The following is a 22,593-nucleotide window of genomic DNA, read 5'->3' as shown; positions in this document are numbered from 1 at the left end:
TCATCATGTAGTTTAGTCAGCACATCCCCAAATTTAAGAAAACAGGATTTAAGCCAGACTGCTGTTGAGTACTCCCAGAAGGGAATCAAAGGAAGCAAACACCTCTTAAGCAAAAGTGTATGTGAGATACTTACTATCACAGAAGACCTACTAAAGGATGAAGAAATGCAGCACTTAAAGAGAGAGAATGCTCACAATGTCTAATAAGACAGGGAAAAGTGAGCATGAGGATGGACAGATTGGCTGTGGTCTTGGCATTGGCCCATGGCTGTGTGTAAACATCCTCTAGGTGTTCTCCGATACGTCTGCTCACCTGGCCCTGCAGTCTATTCAAGTATTAACTAACCTTACAAGAAAACAAAGCTCAGATGAGCAGAACTGATGTTGATTTCTTAGCTTGTTCAGTGAAACTGGCTTCTGACAACATGGTCACTAAGCTGCCTGAGTAAAGCCAGTGGAAAGCAGCAGAATTAGGGAGCCATGCATACCCTCTTCATTCAACAAATTCAGTTTATTTGGCGTTACTGGTTACTCAGCCAGCGTGTTCTGGAGAGCTAGAGCTGTTTGTGGGAAGGTAAGTTTCCTATATAAGCTGGAACTAGGGTGGGGAGGTGAAGTGGGACAAAAAGCAGTAGGTTTTGTTTACTTTCTGCTGGGTACTAGTGCTTGCTGAATGAAATCTCCATGATCACAGCCTGATCATGATCATTTCTGCAAAGGGAGAATAAATCAGAAAATGTAAACCAGTCCACAAGGTGACAAATGGTGCCTGAAGAAGCATATACATATCTCCTACATCTGCTTCATGCACTTTTCCACTTGCACACTCTTGGGCTGCCCACAGGTGTAGGCCAGGTCAGAGTCACAACAGCTGTTCTGAGTGGGTACCACCTCAGCAGCTGGAAGGAGTAAGGAGTAAAGCAGAAATTTAGAGCAATTCTCCTGTGAACCACAGTGATCTGGGCAGCTTCTCTAATTCTGAGACTATTCAAAGACTCTCCCAGAAATTTAGGAGTCTCTGTCTGTTATTTCAGTGGACTCCCAGGGTCAACTGCGAGTGGCTGCAGGAGGTGAAACTTTAAGCAGACTACAGCCTTATAAAATTTCAGCAGACACATACTTGAAAGCCTAATGATCAGTTTAGGTTGGCTTAATTGGGTTTATGTGTTCAAGGATATCCTGGCAGCTACTCTGGGAGAAAATTAAAGCTGGAACAAAATTTTGTTGATCTAATGGAGAACCTGAGCCTACGTCTGCATGAGAGACAGCTCTTAGCTGACTCTGTGTAGTTGGGGAGATGGGCTGAGCCCAAATATTTCATTGTTCATCAGCCATAAACTCTGTTTTGGGGGAGTGACAAAGCTCTGGGCTTGGGAACCTGGTGAGTTTGCTCAGTGCTGCTTACTCACTCACTTTCTCTCCTTTTCAAGTCTCATCCACCCATTGCAAAAATGAGTCCATGATGAATAGACTTTTGAATTGGCTTATAATTGGTTATTCTACTCTATAATATTAATTTTCATCTTCAACTGTTCATTGATCGAGGAATACTGGATGTGGATTGTTAGTTTTCCTCGTGACACTTATATTGAAGAATGATTTGGAGAGCATGTTACTGCATATTGATGACAATCTCTATCTCTTATGTGTTTTTAGAGTCTTTTTCTTTGCTTCTTTGGAAGAAACAAATTTAGCTTCCAGGGCTTGCATATTTTTACCTATTTTTATTTAACAATCAACTATTATTAACTTTTTTGAAATGCTGAAGGAAAATAACAAAACACCAACTGTATTAAAATTAAGAAACTCCCCTGAAAAAAAGAATTAGTCAGCTTTGCTCCTCTTACCAGTCTTTCTAATTTGCTTTCAAATGCTTCCACTTCTCTGTGCATCCTGCATTGTTTCCAGGTGCATGGTAGTGACATGACTTCTTGGGCATTCTTACAGACCACAGTGAAGCTGAAACAGAAATATTTAGATTCAAGATTATTTATGCTAGTCAGCTCACTGCAAAATGTGTGAATATAATGAGTTATGTGGACACTTGTGAACTAATAATGCACTGAGATCATCCATAACATGGAAATTCAACAAACAGCAGTTTGCCACCCACAACCGGAAGAGATTACTCCGTTTGATCTCTGGGAAAGGCTGGCATTGTCACTACATGCAAAGTGGAGAAGGGCACTGATGGCTGCTCCACATGAGTATTTAGCGGCCTGGACAGCCCTGCAACTCAGGGGACACAGATCCTCCCTTTGGCACAGCTGTTCCAAGGGCTTCAAGGACTATGTGCCCTCATGTGAGTTGCTTTCATGCAGAATTTTTCTGTCAAAGCTGTTTGGTGGTTTTCATGCAGTCAATCACACCCTGTGAAATAAGTTCATCATGCAAGTGCAATCACCTGCTTTCCAACTTCGCTTGATGATTTAATTTCAAACAAAAAAGCATCACAAGTCTGTACTTTTTGAACCTCAAACTTCCATGCTCTTAACAACTCCCTGCAAAAGCCTGCCAAATAATGTAACATTGTTTATTAAAAAATTTGTTTATTTTATCATTGTCTTCCAAGAAGTGGCAAAATTAATTTTAATTAAGATTTGTATTTAGGAAACAATCAAGAAACCACACACATAACCACATGCACAGCTTGATTTGCTGCTGGGGTGAACCACAGTATGCCAAGCTTCAGCCTGAAGCTAATTTTTTACAGCCAAGTTATAAAGCCCTGAAAAGGGGGTTTTATTGTGGAAATGCTGGCAGAACCATAGTGGTGCTACTGGCTGCCTCTCTAATTAGTTTAAAGAATGGAAAGTTGTATTTTGCAATATGTGGTAAGCCCTCTTTTTCTGATGTTACTGGTTTATGCTGAAACTACAGGATTAATTTGATGTTATTACAAGATTGAGAAGATGAGTTCTTTGCTGTCACGAGAGGTACTTTCAGGCAGCAAACTGGATTTGTACTTTCAATTATATAAATATTAAACGGTGCAATTTTGATTTGGTTTTGGTGACAGTAGCAGATCCCTGCTGTGTTCGCTCTACTTTGAAGAAGATGTGGAGTCCACATGGTGTTTCTTGCATGTTTTCCAGAGACTACTTTTAAATTCCTTCAATAAAAGTTACTTTATTCCTGTTTAAGTGTTTTGTGGTAATGTTTACAGACAAACATCCTGCCAGCAGACTAAAGTAAATAAAAGACGGGACACCAGTAACATAAAACACATCATTTTACTACTGTTCTCCCACCACCTGCACTCCATCTTCGCCAGAGCTCCCCATTTATAATTATGCCTACCTGCACTGGCTTCCAGTGGTTTCAATTTTTTCAGAGCACAGAGAAGGTGGCAGTAGCCATTTACCCTGCCACTTTGATTGTCTGCTGCAGACTTGCTGTAGTATCACTGGAGTCAAGCAACTTCTGTAATTTACCATCTCTTCAGCAATAAGCAGTTATTTTTAAACTAAGACTCTGCGGCTGTGCATCCTATTGCAGTGCTTACAAGTCCACACTTTGTACACCAGCTACCCACAACCAGTAAAACAGGAGCATTCCTTCTTCCAAAGGTAGGGCAAACCAAAGGGAAATGAATAGCTGCAATTATAAGATTACAGTGTCTCATGACATATCAAGCATGTCTTAAAAACACGCATAATTACACAAAAATGAGCTGACCCACTGATTTAAATGAGACAACTCTGTGATTAAGTGCTGTGCTATACTTTCATTTTCCTAATTTGTTTGCTTGGGATTTTTTTTTCTCCTAATGCAGTACCCATGGTGTCTGAAAAATGGTACTCACAGTTGTTATATAATTGCTGTTTCTGCTATTGTTAGTGTGCTGGGGCTGGGCACAGACCTATGCATCCAGGGAGGGCTGTAGTGAGGGTCTAAAAATTCATGTATATTTGTTTAAAAAATACTGCTATTCCTTCAAGGGCCTACAAATCCTCATTAGTTATTATACTGTCAGGAAAAAAGTGTTATATTTACACCTGAAAACAAGCCATTACAATCCCTCTCTCCTTTTTGGATAAAAATGTGACTTCCTAACAATATCTCCTGTTGTAGTTAACATTATACCATTTGGCACTACAAGGATTAATTGAGAGACAATAGGAAATTAATCTATTCTCTTTCTTCCAGTCCCTGCTTTCTACTCCCATCTATTTGCAAGGAGTGCCTATGTCTGGTACTTGACAGTAACTGCAAAGTCTTTGACACTGAATTTAGTATGTCTGCTGAGATTACACTAAAGGGAACAGTGGATTATTTTCTAAGTGCTAATCCTTAAAGCAAAAATTTGTGCTTGTTCAGCAAAGCAAGGTCTCCATTTCCTTTTTTCTTTGTATTTTATTTGCTGCCACCTAGGTGGGAGGCAGCCTCTCAGGAACGACCCGATGGGCTGGTGCATCACGATTTGACTCAACCAGATCTGACCCAAGAAGCAGTGTTCAGAATTAGATCACAGTCTCTGCATGCATTAAGATCTGCAACCTACAGTAGCTCTGCTAGTCTGCTGAGCAACCAGACTGGCTCTGATTGAAATTACCATTTTGATGCTCTGACCTTCAAATCTCTTAATAAAGCAGAAAACGACTTGTCCGCTTGTCCTTCTGGCTCTGGGGAGTCAGAGTGGCACCAGCTGAGTGAGCCAATACAAGATTTAACTTAATGCATGCTCCCAAATACAGCGCCAAGGCAAGAAGGGAAAAAACAATTGAAGAGGCTGATCCTCATTTACAGCAGGGCTGCTCCCACTGTCACACACAGAAGGTCGGCAGGGGTCCTGCCGGCGCTTTGCTAAATGGGCAGTAACAAACACCTCCTGCCTCAGCACCTGGGTGCATTTTAAAAGCCACCACCAACTGCAACATTCACTCCAAATACTTTGTACTTACATAACCACATGCAGATGTCTGGCCACTCTGGAGCTATGAGCTCCTCTTCACAGTGCAGAGGAGAAGGAATGGAAATGGGGAGTTTCTTCAAAGGTGATGATTACAGCAAAGGGGAATCACTTGTGTGCTAATCTGAAGGCCACATATATGGTATGCAGAATCAGTGATACCCATTTCTAGGGCAGTTGTACCCCATGGAGCCTGGAGAAAAAAGACAATTTCATCTCTGAAAAATATTTTTTTCCTTTAAGTGCTGTGTCACCATTTGATGTTAAGTAGTAGGTAAAAGCTAGTAGTCTGGTATAAGCAAGAGAGGATTCAGTGAAATAAACCAGATTATTTTATATCTGTTTGCAGTTGTTTGCATTTCCAGAATAAATACAGGAAAATACCAAGACAACAGTTCTCAAGGACTGTAGATTGCAAGATTCTTTTTCAGCCAAGATATATAAAAATAATTATGTTGTACTCTAGGCAAAAATCACTGAAACAAGCTCCACCCATTTCCCTGCCAGATGTGCTCACAAAAATAAATAACCTTTCTGCATTAAACTACTCATCCTGAAATTCAAAGAAAAATAAGTAAAACAATTTGCCAAGGTCTATTTTAAAAAACCCAACCAAACAAACAAAAACAAAAGAAAAAAAAAATTGGAGAAATAGTAAGAGCAAATGGAGAAGACTGGTAAAAGATAAAGATTAAATACCTAGATATGCGAGAAAAGATTTTATGTTGCAGTATCCATGAAGCTGATAACTGGATCTCATTTATTAAACATTGTCATTATTAAAACTAAAATATATTGATGTTTTTCATAAGAATCCACAAGGACTTTTATTGCTTTGTAAAATACTATTGAATTTTACTCTATAAATCTAATCTGTGTATAGATTTTAAGGGTGTTCACTTACAGATACAAGCATGCATAATTAATTTTGAAATGTACCTTTTTTTGTCCTTTTAGTAAAATCCAAATCTCATACATTGCAGCTGACCTAGCTTTTTAATATAAAAAAATCTGAAAATTGCAACTGAGTATCTAAATACCATTGGTCTGGAAATTTTGTAGGAGTAGAACTTGATTTTATATTTCCAGTAATTCCTGGCCTCAGCCTTGGGGAAATATGCTATGCACACCAATCTAATGCTATTTACTCTTTCAGATGAAAATGGTAAGAGTATAATTAGTATTTTCACGCTAGCATATTGTCAAAGTGGATGAAAAGGGCGATTAAGTAAGCACTGAAGAATTGCCTAAAACCTGTATCAGTGTTCCAAAGAGTTTGATTAGCTGTTAAGAGAGGATCTGGTTTGCACAAACCACAATTTTAGGGAGGCAGATTCATATGGAATAGACATGGAGTGCTACTCAATGCTGCCTCTACTGAGCAATATGATAACCTACTTCTTTGTTAATCAACAGGCAAAGAACAACAGGCAAAATATGCTTCAATAAGCAGAAAATTCATTACCCAAAATTAATTACTCAAAAATGAGTAGGAAGAAGAAAGTACTTAGTACAATGCTTTCCTTCTGTTCCTTTTGAAAAATTTTAATGACATGTTCCAAATGTCTAAAACATTTATGAAAAACATATGAAGCTAAAATCTGTATCCTTTTCTTTTAGGGCTCTTTAACAGACCTTTGGAGAAGTCCCAGAGATGTTAGCCAACCCATTAAGGGTAATGAATCTTGGCATGAAAGAGCAGCACAGCAGCAGCTACACGTGAAGCAGCCTATACCATAAATTATCTCAAATACAAACCAAATTCCCCTTGTTTATCATGTATATAAAGCACCAGCATTCAAGATTCCCTCCAGAAGTGCTGGACTGTATGTAATATTACTCATAGCATAACAAGGTCTAGTTCTGTCAATGCAATTGCTTCTTTCCTCAGATGATAAACTACAGACATACAGCAATAGGAAGGCTATCAGAGAAATAAAAATATCAACAGGTTTAACAAAAAGTCTGGGGCAACTGTGTGAAGAGGTGAATAAATGTCACTGTAGATGTCTTTGAAGTATTTAATTAAATCACCATCACTGACAAAAGTTCTTTACTGGTGCAGCCCAGTACAGGCTTGTGGACTTCAGTACTGAAAATGGGTTGATTAGGAGTAAATCAAGATCAGAATATAGCAGAGAATGTGCAAAACCCACCATTCTGCATGGAAATATATATCTTTCACAAGCAATGCCCCTTAGTGCCAATATTTACGTGCCTCTGCTACCTCTGAGAAGGAATCCCCACTTGCATGTCTGGGACATTGCTAAATCAATGCAAATAGCCCATTTCAGCACAGCTATGCAGACATCATCCCACCAAACATCTAAGGGATGACCAAAATCTCCTGGAACCAGAATACAAGTCTGGAAGTCATAAAGGATTAGAAGCAGAGAGGTTGCTGAACAAGGAGCTCTTGCCCTGGGTCCCACAGGCACATATTCTTAGGCAGGCAGGCAGTGCTGACATGATGCTCTGCCAGAAGTTTAGCTGTGGTTCTAAATAATAAATTTAGAAATGCAGTGGAAACCTTATCCTGTGCATGTTGCATTTGCACATCAAATAATGTTGGTTTGTATTTCTGCAGTCCAGGTTCCCCTGCCTTTTTAAACAGTTTAACTGGCAAACTGTAGGTGAGGCGATTTCCCCTAAATACCTGAAGTACAAGGTTATGCAGGGGTGATCAAAATTGGTTGCTTTTCCCAAGGAATGAGGTAAAACCAGTGTTGTTTGACAAACGTATGACCCTGTAATTATAACATTTCTTGTGCTGGGGTTATCAGAGTTTTATACTTAGGATGCGTATTGCACTTTCACTGACTGAAAAGTCAGCCAGAGACTCTGGATGTGAAACTGAACACTGAGGTAGATGGCCCTTCTGGAAGTCAGTTCTACAGTGCAAGGAAAATGGAAGCATCTTTCTATCAGATCGCTCGAGAGAGAAGACTGTAATTAATTGAAAGTCCTTGGAGGTTTGCAATGTTGGAAACAATTCCCAGAGAGGAAGGTATCAGTACATAGTTATAAAAAAGCTGCTGACAGGTATGGGCTGTATATCAAAGATTTCTGCAACATTTATCTGCCATTAGTACAATATAGTGTGGGAATTTGTGTTTTTCCTACAAACAAATACAGTATACACTTATTGTTTATATGTACAGAATATCCATCTCCTCGTATCTATCACCTGTTTACACACACACATAAATGACATCCTGTTACAACTTAATTACAGTCAAATTTGAGCACCTGCAACATCTTTTTTTGTGATGTTATATTTCTTGAAAAGAGTTCTTTTGTGTAATTATTGACAGCCCTTAAAATTATCTTACAGAACAACAATGTATGAAGCAGATGCAGCCAATAAGAACATGAAAAAAATTTTAAGTATTTCCACAAGACTCATGCTACTTGGGAATTTGTTAGGTCTTGTAGCTGCAAGATTCCACTAGAATTCGTGTATAAGCTGTGGTAGTTTTCTGTGGCAGGTTTTGTACATAACAGCAAGTTTCTTTTTAGTTCAGGGCAAAAAATCATGTTTGAAGCAGTTGCCCCAGCAGGAGGATAAAAGATGATGGTTGGTAATTACATCAGGTTTGCACTGTTGAGCAGATGCTCTTGCAGATAGATTTTGGCTGGCATTTATAGAACATCACTAGCAAATCTCATGATAGCATTGGAGGAGAGCTGCCACAAGTAGTTGGATCTTCCTGCTTCTAATAAAAATATTTTGAACAGAAAAAATAAATTAAAATAAAAAAGAAGTTAAAAGTGTACGAGATAACCCACCTCACAATCTTGTTTTTGGGGTTTTTTTTAAGAGTTAGACTTAACACCAAGTTACCCGAGTGTGGCCCAGTCAGTCAAACCTTGTCTTAATAAGCTATACATGGTACCAATTCTCAATATCCAGAGGGGGCACAATACTCTGAATAAGTCCAACATTAGAGAAATGGAGGCAGATTCCGGGCTGGGGACATGAGAGCAGCAAAGAAATAGAAAGCTAAGAATACCCCTTACCTGCCTTAGACTGCCAGCAGTTTGAAGAAAACTGGACAGCAACCAAAAAGACAACACAAAAGTTGTTAGAGAACTCAGATCAACTTCCAGGTCTGAGTTTGCGGTGATAGAAGAAATATAGTGGGAAAACAGATTCTACTTACATCTTTGTAGGCAATTCCAAATGCTTAAAAGTATTAACTAGTTATAAGCGACCATTATTAATTGCTGGGATGAAGAAACGTTATTTCCTTCACTGTACATTTGGGAAATGAGCTACTTAAGCACACACAGCAACTTGGCTACAAAAACAATTGTAGCTCAAGATCTCCTACTTTCAAACCTATGTTCAGTCTGTAGATAGGTTTCTTAAAAAGTCCTTTTTTAGGTGTTAAACAGAATGTAAAAGGCAGAATGATGAAAATATATCAGTCTGAGAAATTTTCAGTACTTCCACCAAAGTAGAAGCTTCTGAAGACTGAACACATTTTTAAATCAGCCAATTCAATGTAACTTTCTACATTTTTTTATGCACTGAATAATGGAAATATAATATCATGACTGGAGCTGGGCTCCTGATTTGACTGTGCTGCAGGCTGCCAGAATGTCTGTTAAAAAGATTTATTGACAAGAAGTGTTTTAAAAACAGGGCATTTACAATTAGATTAGAACCATTCCCCTTCATTCTACCTATCCTCAGAAATGCTGACTTTCAAAATCCCCTCTTTATTGTGTTGGGTGAACAATGCTAAAATAAGCTGCAAACCTGTCCTTACTGGCAGGTGCCAGCTTGCAGAATCAGATATGTGATCTTCACTTTCTGTATCCCAAACAGGGCATCAGACACTGCAAGAAGTGTCAGGTGGAGTTTCCTGTACAACACCAAGGGTGCTGGGAGTGATAAAAGAGACTGTGTAGTTGCCATATGGTTTGCTTTTAGGTCTAAGTTCCAAGAGGGAAAATTTAGTCCAACAGTAAAATTACAATAAATTCAGAAGATTTCTTAAGGCATTTAGGGCTAATACACGCTTCGACTGCAGCTAAAGTTGTTGTTTGTTTTACTTGCTCCAGGACTGGATTTTGCTGCAGTTCTTCAAGGTGAAGAACTGTGTTACTGTCATGGGAAATATTTGAATAAAAAGATGCCAAGAGTAAAGGTGCTAGAATAGAAAGTATACAACATGAGGAGGGACAAACTAACAAGTGCTTACATATTGAAAAATTGAATTTTAAAAAGTAAATTAAAAATAACCTCAAAATATCTCTCTCAAATGATCCTCTTTTATTCCTTTCTCCGAGTTTTGAATTGAACTAGACAACAGATTTGCAGTGAGAAGGGTATGGCCTCAGGGTCCATTGTGGGATGATGCTGATGCAGGGGGCTCTGGTTAGTATAGATTTCTAGAAGAAGAAAGCAAGCAGTCCCAGATCTGTAGTGTCACTGCTCACCATGTGTGTTTGCCCAAAAAGCCAGAAGATCAGAGAAAGCCTTTTCTCTCAAGTTTACACTTAGGTAATGATCATGGTTTTTTTTCAGATCTTTGACTCCTTCACCTAAGGAATAATTTTGTTATTCTCAACAGTATGGTTTGCCTTTGCAGACGTAAAATACAAAAAGGAATGCAGCAACTCACGTGGCTGATACCTAACTCCACTGTGGTTTTTTCATGATCTCTCTTGTCCACTGGCAAGGTGAGCTCATTCTGCCTTGCTTCCTTACACTTTCTTCAAGCACACTGAAGTGCAGCTGGTTCAGTTTTCCTGGGAAAACAGTCTGAAACAGAGGAAGTGCAATTCAGGGATACACTCCAGGTGTCATACAGAAAAGCACCCCAAGTATAGTGAGAGCATGAAGAACCAAAAAGTGGAGGATAAAGGAAAGGTTGAAAATGCCTTGCTTCAAAATGATATTACCTTGGTTACTATGTGATCCACATGGTGTGTTCTTCACCTGTTTTGAAGAAATAGTGCTTGATTCATCATACCATCACCTACATTTGTAATACAACACATGAAAAATGTCACATATTAGAACATTGAGGTTTACTGTTCAAGTGATTAACTGAGAATCATTTGTATGATTAAATGCTGAAAAATAATTTGATTTCACATGAACCTATAGCATAGTTCTCATTACACAGAAGTGCTGCATATTAGTTGAAGCAAATTAACATTCAAAGAGTTTCTAGAGTGGCTCCTAATCACAGGCTGTTAATTACTATCATTAGATTAGACTGCTGGAGAGACTAACCAAGGAATCAGTCTCATGATCTTGGTATTTGCAAGTGATCTTCACCAATAAAAGCACGTCAGACATACAGAAATTGCAAATTGCTGAATTTGCTGACGCAGTGGAAAATTCCGCTGACTATAAGTACCCATCTGGTGATAGATGCATTCTTGACACAGTTTCAGTGTTTGGACTTAGGAAATAATGAGTATCAATGTCCTAGCTAGGGAATATGCAAAGATGAAGGAGCCCTTTGTATCGTTAATTAAGGAAAGTAGTAGCAGAGCTCGTTCACAGATAAGCGACTGTACATAATAATCATGTATTTATGTGAGGAACTGTTATGCTGTATTACTATAGTAGCAATTAGGTTTTCACGAAGTAATTTTATTAAAAGGCATACTTATGTAATAAATAAACAATTAATTTCCATGACAGATTAATTACACACAGCTTAAAATGGTGACCATGCTAAGTGAAACCTATAGAGGCAGATTCTTACAAAGGCTAATGTACAACTACATGCTTACAAGTGAATTTATTTTTCACTTGTAAATCAAAAGCTTACATGCATGAATTTCAGGATGGATGCCTCTGTAAAAAGCAGACCCATACATGATTTTTGCATGAAAGACTCAAGCTGTACTCAAGGGATGTGGAAGGCCAGCCTGTAAACCCAAGCAAAGAGAGGAGAGGAATCTCTTGAAAACAGCAGATGTCCCTCTTAGAATCTGCAAACTGATGATGTGAGAGATCCTTCCTATGGGGTCTTCTAACATATTGTTTTAGCTTGGTCTTTAATTTACAATAAAAAGGAATAGGGAGGGGATAGCTCCATTTTCATACATTTGTCAGGGAACCATAAATGTGCTTTCCCTGGTACAGAGTAGGCCTATGGAATTTGGAATTAATATATTGTTTCTATTATTTCTCACATAATTCTAAATTATATTCAAAACAGTGCAATGACATAGCAAAGTCAGATGCTGTAGTACATTAATATTTCATAAAAATATCATTTAATACTTTTTCAGTTCATGAAGTATCTGTAAACAGACAACTGCTTTCTTGAATACATTCATTATTGGAAGTTATTGTACTATAACGCAAGGAAATAATTCCTGATTAGTTGCTTGTTTACAAAATAATTTGTTGCAGATACTCTATATTCCTGTTGATGGCATGCTGCAAAAGCCAACAAGCTTTTGTGGACAGAAAAAGGGTTATGGCACTTCTGAGATGATGGTCAGTAAGATGATTACAGTAAGTAATCTGAAATATTTACTAAGATTTTCTGGTGCCACAGAAGATGCTGTTCCAGACACCAAGGCTGTCCCAGCTCTGTTTCTCAGTAGGAGGTCCCTGTGGCAGTGACAGTCTCTCTTTAGAGGTGGGTTACCCTTGGTCCCACTTGTTCATGTAGTAATGGCTCCCTCTCTTGAACCTCTGCCTCATGTTTAAAGCCTGGCTCTCCACATGGAGAAACAAGCCAGCCCATCCCTTCCCAGTTGCCCCAAGCAGAGAATTGTCTGTCACCACAGGGGTGGCACTGTAGGTGATCAAAATGAGGAGGTCACATCAAAAGTCCCAGCAGCACCTCAGCTTGATCAAACTGAATCCTAATCATTTCACTCAGCTAAACTACCCATCTTCTTGTCTGCTTTGGATCTTTGCTGCAGGCTCCCTGTGTTGTGCAAGGCACAACCTCCTTACTGAAGATGTAGCAGGGACAATGACACTTCCTTCCAGGTGGTAGAAGTACGATCAGTGAGCCCAATATGTGCCTGCTGACTATGACACGTGACATTTAGAAGAAACCACCCCTTCTGTCCTTTTGACCCATCCTGTCTTTTCATGGAAATTTTGTCCAGTTAGCTTACCTCATTTATTAAATCAGCAAAGTACTGAATCATGTTTAAAACACAGCAACTATATTACTAAAAATCAGACTGTGTATTATTGGAAAACCCAGAGGATTAACTGTAAATTAAAATTGTAAGTTTCAAGGTGAAAGATACCTGCATTTGTTAAATGGTTTCTTGATCACATTAGAGTCTCCACTGGAGAAGTCACTGAGCAAAGTTTAAGTAATTAAACACTATTTCTTTCATTGCAACCATGTAATTTTGGTTAAATGTGATTTTTGTGGGTTGTGGTTATCCAGATTGTTCTCAGTGATACATTTTTCCTGCATAATTGATTAATGTCAGTTTATCTTGTTAAAATATGTTTGTTCATTGTTTTAAGTGTGGATGACTGCGGGGAATGGAAGCCAGGAAGAGGGTAACAATGTGACAATTAAACCTGTGCAGGAAGGACTTGCCTCAGGTAATCCTTGCATTGCAAGCAAGATCCTGCCTGGGAAACACAGAGGTGTTGCCCAGAAAAAGGTTTCATCAGGGACCCCAAGGAGAGCAGTTTGAGGACTGCAACACAGGCAGTCAGCCACAAACACAGACAAATGCTTCAGTTAGCTCAGGGCACATCCTGAACGTACAAATCAATGACAATTAAAGCAGATTATGAAAAAGCAATAGTAGATTGTTGGGTCTTTGTGTGATTAAAGCAAGCTGAAAGTGCACAGCCAGATTCTTCCCATATGATGGGTTAGAGATTACTGTAGCTCTGAGGAGGCAAAGTCTCTCCTTTGCTGGGGACCTTTGAACCAGCTCCTGATGGGAGATCACATAGTGACTGGGAGCCAGTTCTATTATTGAGACTCTGCCCAGTAACTCAAGTGCCCATGCTCACACAAGACATATTACTGTAGCAACCCTTGTAATTTTTTTTTAGGATACTTTGGGTCAGTTTTCATGTATCTTTGATTAGCCTATTTGTAAATATGATCTTACAAGGATCCAAAAGCCATGAACATTGCCTGACAGTATAAACTGGGTTAGGACAGATATCCTCCTGCATCTGTGTTTCCTCTCTGATGGGTTCTTTAGGAAGAGAGTAAAAAACCTAAGATGTGTGCAGAGTAATTTCTCCTCATCTACATTAACCTAATTTCCAGTAACTAGATGTTTATGGACTGGCTGTGTTGAATGTTTTCTCAGGATCACTTTATATAATTTTTACCAAATAACTCAAATAGCTATGAATTCATCTAAAAACTTTAAAAACTCATTAATAACTTTGGTGTTCAGGATATTCTGTGCAAGGAGTTCCTTGACAGGGCTCTGCCAGTCCAGAGAGTCTGACCCATTGACTTTAAGCTATTTTTCTTCAAAGCTAACCACAAGAATAAAGAACAGTAACAGCCCTAGAGAATCCATCATATGAGAGCAGTGTGTTAAAGAGAGGTAGTTTCCTTAAAGAGGTAAAAATATCCAGGCAGTTTGCACAGTTTCCAGTGGAAGAATTATACGTACACTCTAGGAAGTAAGAGAAGTGAGTTTCCACATTTATGAATGAACAAAACTGTGCAAAGCCAGGTATAAAAGCAAATAAACCTAAAGGTTCCCTGCTGCAACACAGCAAAATTAGTGAAGTGCTTTCAGCACAGAAATAATGAACATGCTCCAGGCTTTTCGCTGCAGGGAGAATTCTGGTTCTGGAGATCTGCACAAACTGCAAAAGCTTGAAGAATATTTCAGGGAAAATGAATTGCAATTAACTAGAGATTATTTTAAAGCAAAAGAAGGTCAAAATAGTTCCATAAAGATACTGAAAGAAAGCTTGAGGATGACAGGGTAGGTGACCTGAAGAGGTTGCCACTATGAGAGTCTAGAAATTATTTCACAATAAATCAAATCTTCAGCTGGATATATGAAGTCAGCATCATCTTTCTACACATAAACTTGGGAAACTGAAATAACAGAAATAACCTACAAATTAAATAGATACAGTGAGGACAGCATTACTGTTGTCTATTCCAACCAATAACTACTCTCTTATCAAGGATCAAATTATTTAGCAATGCAAATGGAGACATTAAGGGGCCAACACAACTGGTGGGATGTTGCAATCCCTAACAACTGCATTATTTTACTCTGGTGCTCAGACTTGAATAACCACTGAGGCAAAAACTAATGTCTAGCCAATATCATTTCAAAACAGCATGAGCAATGCATTACAGATTAGGAACTGGAGTTGTGGAGGGTGTAGGTCAGTACAGAACCACCAGCAGCTGGTGGCAGAACTCAGAAATCAAGGGGGAATACCTGAGCTCAAGTATACTGCTTTATTGAAGTGTGCCTGATTGCCCTGGGCCAGTGTCCTCTACCAGCAAGGATTGGTAGAGACTGGCAGTCTATCACAGCTCTATCACAACAGAAAAATATACCTCAGGAAGAGCTTTGTTGGTATAACAGAACCCATGTTCCTAAATTACCCAAACTTCAGAGTTAAGTGACAATGACACTGAACTGCAGTGGTAGCTGGGAATGGTGGTAGAGGAAAAGGCCAAGCAGGGAACAAAGACAAATGTAAGTTTAGAAGATGCAGCAACAGTTTGTCAACACCTCTGTCAGCTCTTCAAGATGCATTTCTACATCTTCATAATCAGAAGCAACATCAATGCATTGCATTTTCTCTGTGGTGGGCTCACTCTTTCTCCCCAAATACTTCAGTGCCCCTCATTCTGTCACTGGAAAGCTACCAATCTGTCAATCACAGCCCCTGATGTCTCACCAGTAATTCTTCCTCTTGCTTTCCAAAAGCAATTGCTTCAGCCACAGCACTCACAGCAAATCAATCTCTGCATCCTGCCTGATCACCAACTGCTTCCAGCACCTCCCAGCCCAGCTCCATCCATGCTGCCCTTCCACTCACCAGCAAAGCTTTCAGGAGCTTTCTCTGCCAGTGCTGCTTTGCTCTTAGACTCAGGGTCTTGGGTGGAGTTGAACAAAGCTCTTCAGTGCCACCCTGAAATCTTAATAACACTTTTTCCCATCAGTGCCATATAAAGATAACAAGGGAGAAACACAACCAATTTCAACTCCAGTGTGAAGTGTGACATTTCAAAGAAGTCTATGGCAGATATTTGTATGACAGATAGCTCACAGTTGTTCAGAAATCTCCTTTACTCTCTGGTGTAATTATAGCATTTTAATAGAATTTTTAGGAGCAATTCCATATAGTTTTTCTGCCTGCAGAGTGCAGCAAAACCCACACTGTCTGAATACAAGTTGTGCTGCTCCTTGCTCACCTCCATAGCCTGTGGTCACCTTAAACAGGAAAGCAAACTGGCTCACCTCATCCTGCCAGCTGTTTCCCCTTCAACTTAACTCATCCTTGAGAGCCAGTGTGCTAGGACAGAGCAGCCATGCCCACACACCTGCAAAGCACTGAGAGTAACTTAATCCAAAGGAGGGGCATCAGTGGGCTTTGCAAAGATGGGCTTGGTAATTAGAGGGAGAATCCAAATCACAGAGACTGGACAATACTTGCCCACAGCCATGCAGGTGACTGTGGCACAGCAAAGTCCAAACCTCACAGCTCCAGGCTTTGTCCCATGACTTACCCAGGCCATCAAAGCATTGCCTTTGTTTCCTTTCAGCTCTCCAACACAAGTACGTGCCTAAGGTAACAGCAACAGGAAACTCCAAGAGAGTTTTCCAGCTCCTTGTTAATCTTGATGCACATTTAGAGTAACAGCTCCACCACAGGTATGCAAAATCTAGAAAATGTACAACTAGCCATTTCAGGCCAATATAAAGAGTACAAATACTCTTATTTGCAAGGGGGCATGTTGCATTTATCAGGATTACTTCAGCCTTTGAGTTTTTGTATGACTTTTCCCCTTGTTTTCTTTTTGCCTCAGTAATTCTAATGAATATGTGTGTGCATGTGCAGGGGATGCCACTTTAGTCATACTACAGTAGGTAGTGTTAAAAATGTGTGCCCCTTCAAGATGCCAGAGATGTGTGTGGTACCTCTCCTGCTCTGAGAGACAGGCCTGCAGCACAGAGCAGCAAAATGCTTTCTGGTGGCAGCAGTATTTTTCCGTGGCTGCGTGCTGCTGAAGTGTTTATCTTTGCTCGAGTTGCCTGGATATTGCAAAGCTACTTGAAATGATTCATGGGTCTGACAGATGTCTGGTACAGCTGGATGTGTCCTTGATTATCCCAAAAGTCTGGACAATGCTGTCATTCACCATTGCCCAAATTATCTCTGTATTGACTGCAGAAGCCTCTGTGACAGTACTGTAATGGCTAATTACCCAGGATACCTTTGATACTTACTTTATAGTGCTTTAGAAGAGTTTAAAAAAAATGAATGAGACAGAGGCAGAGAAAAGGAAAGAATTGGAGCAAAAACATACCAGTGAAAGTAGTATTCTTGTACATTCTAAAACAGTATATGCTTTACTCTACATGAGACTATACTGCATGGGCTATTTATATCCAGCCTGTCCTTTGAAAATGTTCAGATTTCCAGCAAAATAGATAAGGATGAAATGCACAGAATCCTGACAATGATAAGTCACGGACAATAGAAGGAGCTATTAGCCAAGAGAGAATTGTATGTAAAACATTCTTGAAAAGAAGATGATGAGCAGCCATTTGCCTCCTTTTATATGTTGCTGGAAAAATAACATTCTGCTTAGTAGATAACAAAGACTGTCATAGGTAGCAATGCTAAACATGTATATTGTTATCTTGTAAAGCTGCCTATAAGGAGGTATGAAAGTAAAGATCTCCTTTTCCCATGCTATCATTAGTGTGCTTTGAAAAAAAAAAGCAGTTTCTGCGACATTAAAGTATATTTAAGAAAAGGGGTGAAAGAAGATAGAGTACAAAAATCTCATTTTAGTGAAGATGAGGTCTTAATGACAACTCGTGTAAAACATAATAGCAGCTCTCTGCTTTTTAGGGCTGTCTCTCTCCTCATGGTTCAGCACAGGTCCTGACTGGAAAAGCAAGTGTAACCCTTTTCCCTCTGAGTTGCAGACAGTCCAGAATTTGCCCAAGATTCACCATGGTGAGGTTGTTCCCACAAAGTCAGTGATGCAATTCCCATTGGCTTTGGTGAAGAATTTACTTACCAGAACCAAACCTTCCAGTTCAGACTTATGTGCCATCTGTACTGAACTGGAAGATGCCACCCCAGTGGCTTCTGTGGTGATGAACCCATGATTCTGTCCAGAAACCAAATTAGAATTAGGTGACCCAAGGCCATCTGCCTAATACTGCATTAGTGACATCAATACAGAGAATATAAAAATGATCATGTGTTTGTTCATCTTGCTTACTATTTATCTGTGTTACCTCAGAGTAAATAATGTGTTTGTTAGAAGGTGATGGATTATTGACAAAAACATTTGGATATCTCTTCAGATAAAAATAATAACTTTCTTTATAATCCAGAAATCAACAGTTCAGCTAAATACTTTGAGAAAGGTGCTATTTCCCTGTTTTTCAGGCTCTTCAAAGAGTTTATTTTTTCAGGTATATATATTATACAAATTCATTCACTAAAACAGAACTGTTAAATAAAAAAGAACAAATAGAATGTCTGCAGTGAAAATGCAAGGGTTATCCATTCATTTTAGTTGAGCAGAAATGTGCTATTATATTTATAGTTACTGCTATTATATTTAGTTATATATTTATATGACTGCATTATTTTTACAATTAGGGTTCTGTTACTGTTATTAAATTTCAATTTTTTTTCTTTTTATGGCTGAAAACTTCCATACCTTTCATTAATAGCAGAAGTGTCTATTTGTCAATCTGGTACAATATATGCAAAAATTAAGAAATAAGATTTCAGCATTGTAGCAGAGGAACTAACCACAGACAATCACAGGAAAATATTGTCTAACCCTTTACATGTTTATGGCACTGCAGATGGAAAGACTACACATTAAATATTGAGCAGGATGGAAACATTTTCTGAAGGCCCATTGCTCAAGCTTCTGGAGGATAAGACTCAAGTGCATGCAGAAAAATTAGGTTTCTACTTCTTGCAGTGTGAGCTAAATCCTGACTGCTACAAAATCTTGCAAAACTTTGTTACAAAGCAGGAAAAATTCTTGGTAGCACAGGCTCACTGAGAACATGCAGCAAGGTGTCAGCTAAGGATGTGCCTTGACAAGATATATTTGAAACTGCTAATAAGTATTAGAAAAGTTTGGCTAGAATAAAGCAATCTAATCTAAGTAATCACTTGTGCTGATTTCAGTTTTAATTTTGCAGCATCTCGATACCTGGAAGGCATACATGGGGGCTCAATGTATAAAGAAAACTGTCAGAGAAATTACAGAAGAATTCAAGTACTTTTGTCTGCTAGAAATGCAGATGCTTTCTCATGCAGTCCTTTTGAGCTGAGCAGTCAGGAACAGAATAATTTCTGGTATTTACCTTTCCAGCTGCCTAAACAGGATTGTGTGATGCTGGGAATACAGAAAACCCCAAGGTTGTTTAACACCAGTTGTATTTGGTGACAGGTTTTGCAGTGCATTAGACTTCAGCTCTGGACTTCCCAATAGCTTTTGATCACATTGCATGGTATAATTACTTAATTACTTAATCTGGGGCCATACACACAAACTGTCTGAGATGAGTGTATGTCTTACAAGCTTTCCTTGAACTCAGCATGTAGGAGTGAGACACTGACTGGTGGTGTTCTGATGTGGAAATGTAGAGGCTGTGCTTTTACTGGAAATTTCTGAAAATATTTAAATTACAAACAAACAAAACCAAAGCATTCTTGTATTTTGCGTTTTCATACAATTCACCAAGATCACTTACCAGTATGGCTGGGGCTGGATGGGTCAGCTGGAAAAGCTGGTACAGAGCAGTGCTCAGCCCATATCAGCCCTTAAATCACTCTTGGTGATGGAGCCAAGAGGCTTCCATAGCAGGTACTGCCCCTTATGTTTCAGTACCTTTCTTTTGTTCTGAATTATTGACCATTTTAAATATGTGTTTTATATCAATATTCCATGCCTGTGCTGCTGGGGATGAAGTGCTTGATAGACTCCCCAGCCAGGTACCCAAGGAGTGCATATTCCCTGCTTTGACAGGGAATCTTTGTACCATGATTTTCAAGGGACCACAGATTTTTACTTGCTGTACCTGCAGCACTTCAGATGAGTTTTGGAGAGAAGTTCCATAGCACTTTCTAAGGAAGGCTGGGATTCCCAAACTAATCTCTCACTCTTTCTTCTTCCTAGTCACATTTGAAAACCTAGAATTAATGAAAAAGAACTGTGTGACACAGATTTTAGATGCCAGAACAGACTGTTAACTGTAAAACAATGAGACAGTAATGATATCTATTCAGCAGCTTTTCCATAGTCTCAGTCTTGAACAGGATCATTCTCGAAAAAACCATCACTCTCCCAGCTAGCTGTCAAAGCCATATTTCTCCTCTCTCACCTCTTGTCCAATTGCAGGTAACAAAGCTAATTGTTTTACCACAGTAACTCAAGGCTGAGAATTACATTCACATTCCCTTTATTCCTAAAAGGAATTTCTACCAGTCTTCCTAACTGGGTTTGAGCCAGTCCATACATTTATGCTCAGATCAGATGGGACCTGAATTGGGACTATCCAATTCACAATTATGAAATGAGAAGTGGGGTGCAAAGCAGATTGTATGTGGAACAAAAAAATACTTCACCTCTCCAGTGACTTCTGTTTTGGGAACAAAGTAAATAGATAGGGAAAATGTTTTCTAAAGCAGGGGGGGCTGAGCTCTGCAGAGAAAGTGCTGTGCCCTGGTCACATCCCATGGAAATGACTGCAGGGCGACTGTATGAATTTCTTTTATGCTTCCTATGGAAAAGAGGCAGAATGTGAACTTGAATTCAGAGCTTGAATTCACTTTATACTAATGCAACAATTCAGAAATGCTAATTTTAATTAAAACTTTTTTTAGTATGCAGGAAATATGCTATACACCTAGGACTTGAGAGTTTTACTGTAATTTTGTTTTAATACCTTAAATTAAATACTTGGCAAGAGACAACAAAATGGGCATTTTGCATAGGCAATATTTCCTTGGATTTAAAGTTTGGCAAACACAATTTTTGCTATTTGCCATTTTTAAAGACTTTACCACAATATACAAAAGAACAAACATTGATTAGTTATTTTCACCAGAGGTTTTGAAATATCTATGGGGGCTGGGGGCAAAAAAAGAATCTGTTTAGAAAATTGTCGCAGACCCCATCTAGCTCAGTATTACAACTACTACTAAGGTCACTGCAACTTTCTTAACAGCTGTCAGACACATTTACAATTCCAAGGATTAAAAGTTGCAAATATATTATAAACTTCACCACGTGATATTTTCCAATAATACAAACAGCCTTTGCAGCTAGGGTAACATGAAATTCAAAGGAGAGCTTTGATTACATCTAATCTGGTAAAGAAATGAAATCTTAAGCATGCTTATTTCAACCAACAAGGAAAGAAAGCAAAATAATACATCAAATCCCTGAATAAGCAGTCACAATAGACCTTTAAATAACCCAACTTTCTACCATATTTTATTATCCTTTCCTAGTTTTATGGCATTATCTGCTATAGAAATGCAGGGAGATTTGTAAAACACTATAGCATTTAAGTCATTACATTTTATAGCTAATTTCTAATGTGGATTTGATTTTTTACGAGCGCAAAAAGAATCTAATTTGCATTAGTGACAGTAACTAGAGAAATTTAACACCTGGCACTGGTTGTACCAGAAATTGAATATTAGTTACTTGGGTGCTAAAAAGCACATTCATACCTTCAAGGGGGATTTTTCATTTATTTATGCTGTACTCTCATGTTTATCATTACAAAAGTGTTCTTGCATCATGGTGGAGGAAAACTCTCAGGAATGTAAAAATACCATGCACTCGATAAAGGGAGTTTGCAGCAACAGCAGCAAAATGAATCATTTATACACTAAAGAATGTACAAACCCAGAAATAAATCTCCATTGAGATATAAAATTAGAACAGCAGCAATGTACAGACAATTCATTTCCATGAATGCTTTTTATTTATTTTTCCACAGATACTGCTGCTTTCTTGAAGCAAAATATTAGACCCAAATTATACCTCCATTTAAGGAAGGAAAAAAAACCCAACAAACTATAGCTGACACGAAAAAGAAGCACATTTCCACATGAACAATCCACGTATTTATAAAGGGTGGAAAATTAGGAGCTGCAAAATAGGCAAAGCCGCTGTAAAATGATATGGGAAGTGACATTTTACATAGCCGGCTACAATTAACACATTGATGGCATTTTGCTGGGCTCCTTGCAGTGATAATGCTGTTGTCAAATGTGTTTAGTGCACCAAATCTCCTGGAGCCTTCAGCCAGGCAGCAAGCTTTTGACAGATTGAAGGTTCGGAGATAGGCTATCATGACAGATGGAAACTGGCACCGATGTTCAGCTTTCGCCGATCACAGGGGACCTGCCCCCCTTATTCTTCAGGGCTCAGCTCTGCAACCTTCCCCCTTCTGATGAAAGCAGGGGATGGCATTGTTAAATAGTGCATCTG

General features: G+C 38.9%; 1 long non-coding RNA gene across 1 annotated transcript in view; it reads right to left on the bottom strand.

Moving 5' to 3' along the window:
* LOC135308845 (uncharacterized) overlaps positions 1–18,847 on the bottom strand; it is an 82,747-nt gene extending 63,900 nt beyond the window's left edge. The window contains exons 1-6 of the long non-coding RNA XR_010369196.1: positions 18,787–18,847; positions 18,133–18,225; positions 10,826–10,902; positions 10,546–10,685; positions 4,905–5,105; positions 1,848–1,959 (exon numbers count right to left, since the gene is read on the bottom strand). This is a non-coding gene — a long non-coding RNA (uncharacterized LOC135308845). The remainder of the gene's footprint in view (positions 1–1,847; positions 1,960–4,904; positions 5,106–10,545; positions 10,686–10,825; positions 10,903–18,132; positions 18,226–18,786) is intronic.
* Positions 18,848–22,593: the final 3,746 nt, after the last annotated feature.

Source organism: Passer domesticus, chromosome 10, assembly GCF_036417665.1.
Source record: "Passer domesticus isolate bPasDom1 chromosome 10, bPasDom1.hap1, whole genome shotgun sequence".
Taxonomy (NCBI): domain Eukaryota; kingdom Metazoa; phylum Chordata; class Aves; order Passeriformes; family Passeridae; genus Passer; species Passer domesticus.
The sequence above is the reverse complement of the archived record's forward strand: the minus strand, read 5'-3'. Positions and strand labels throughout refer to the sequence as shown.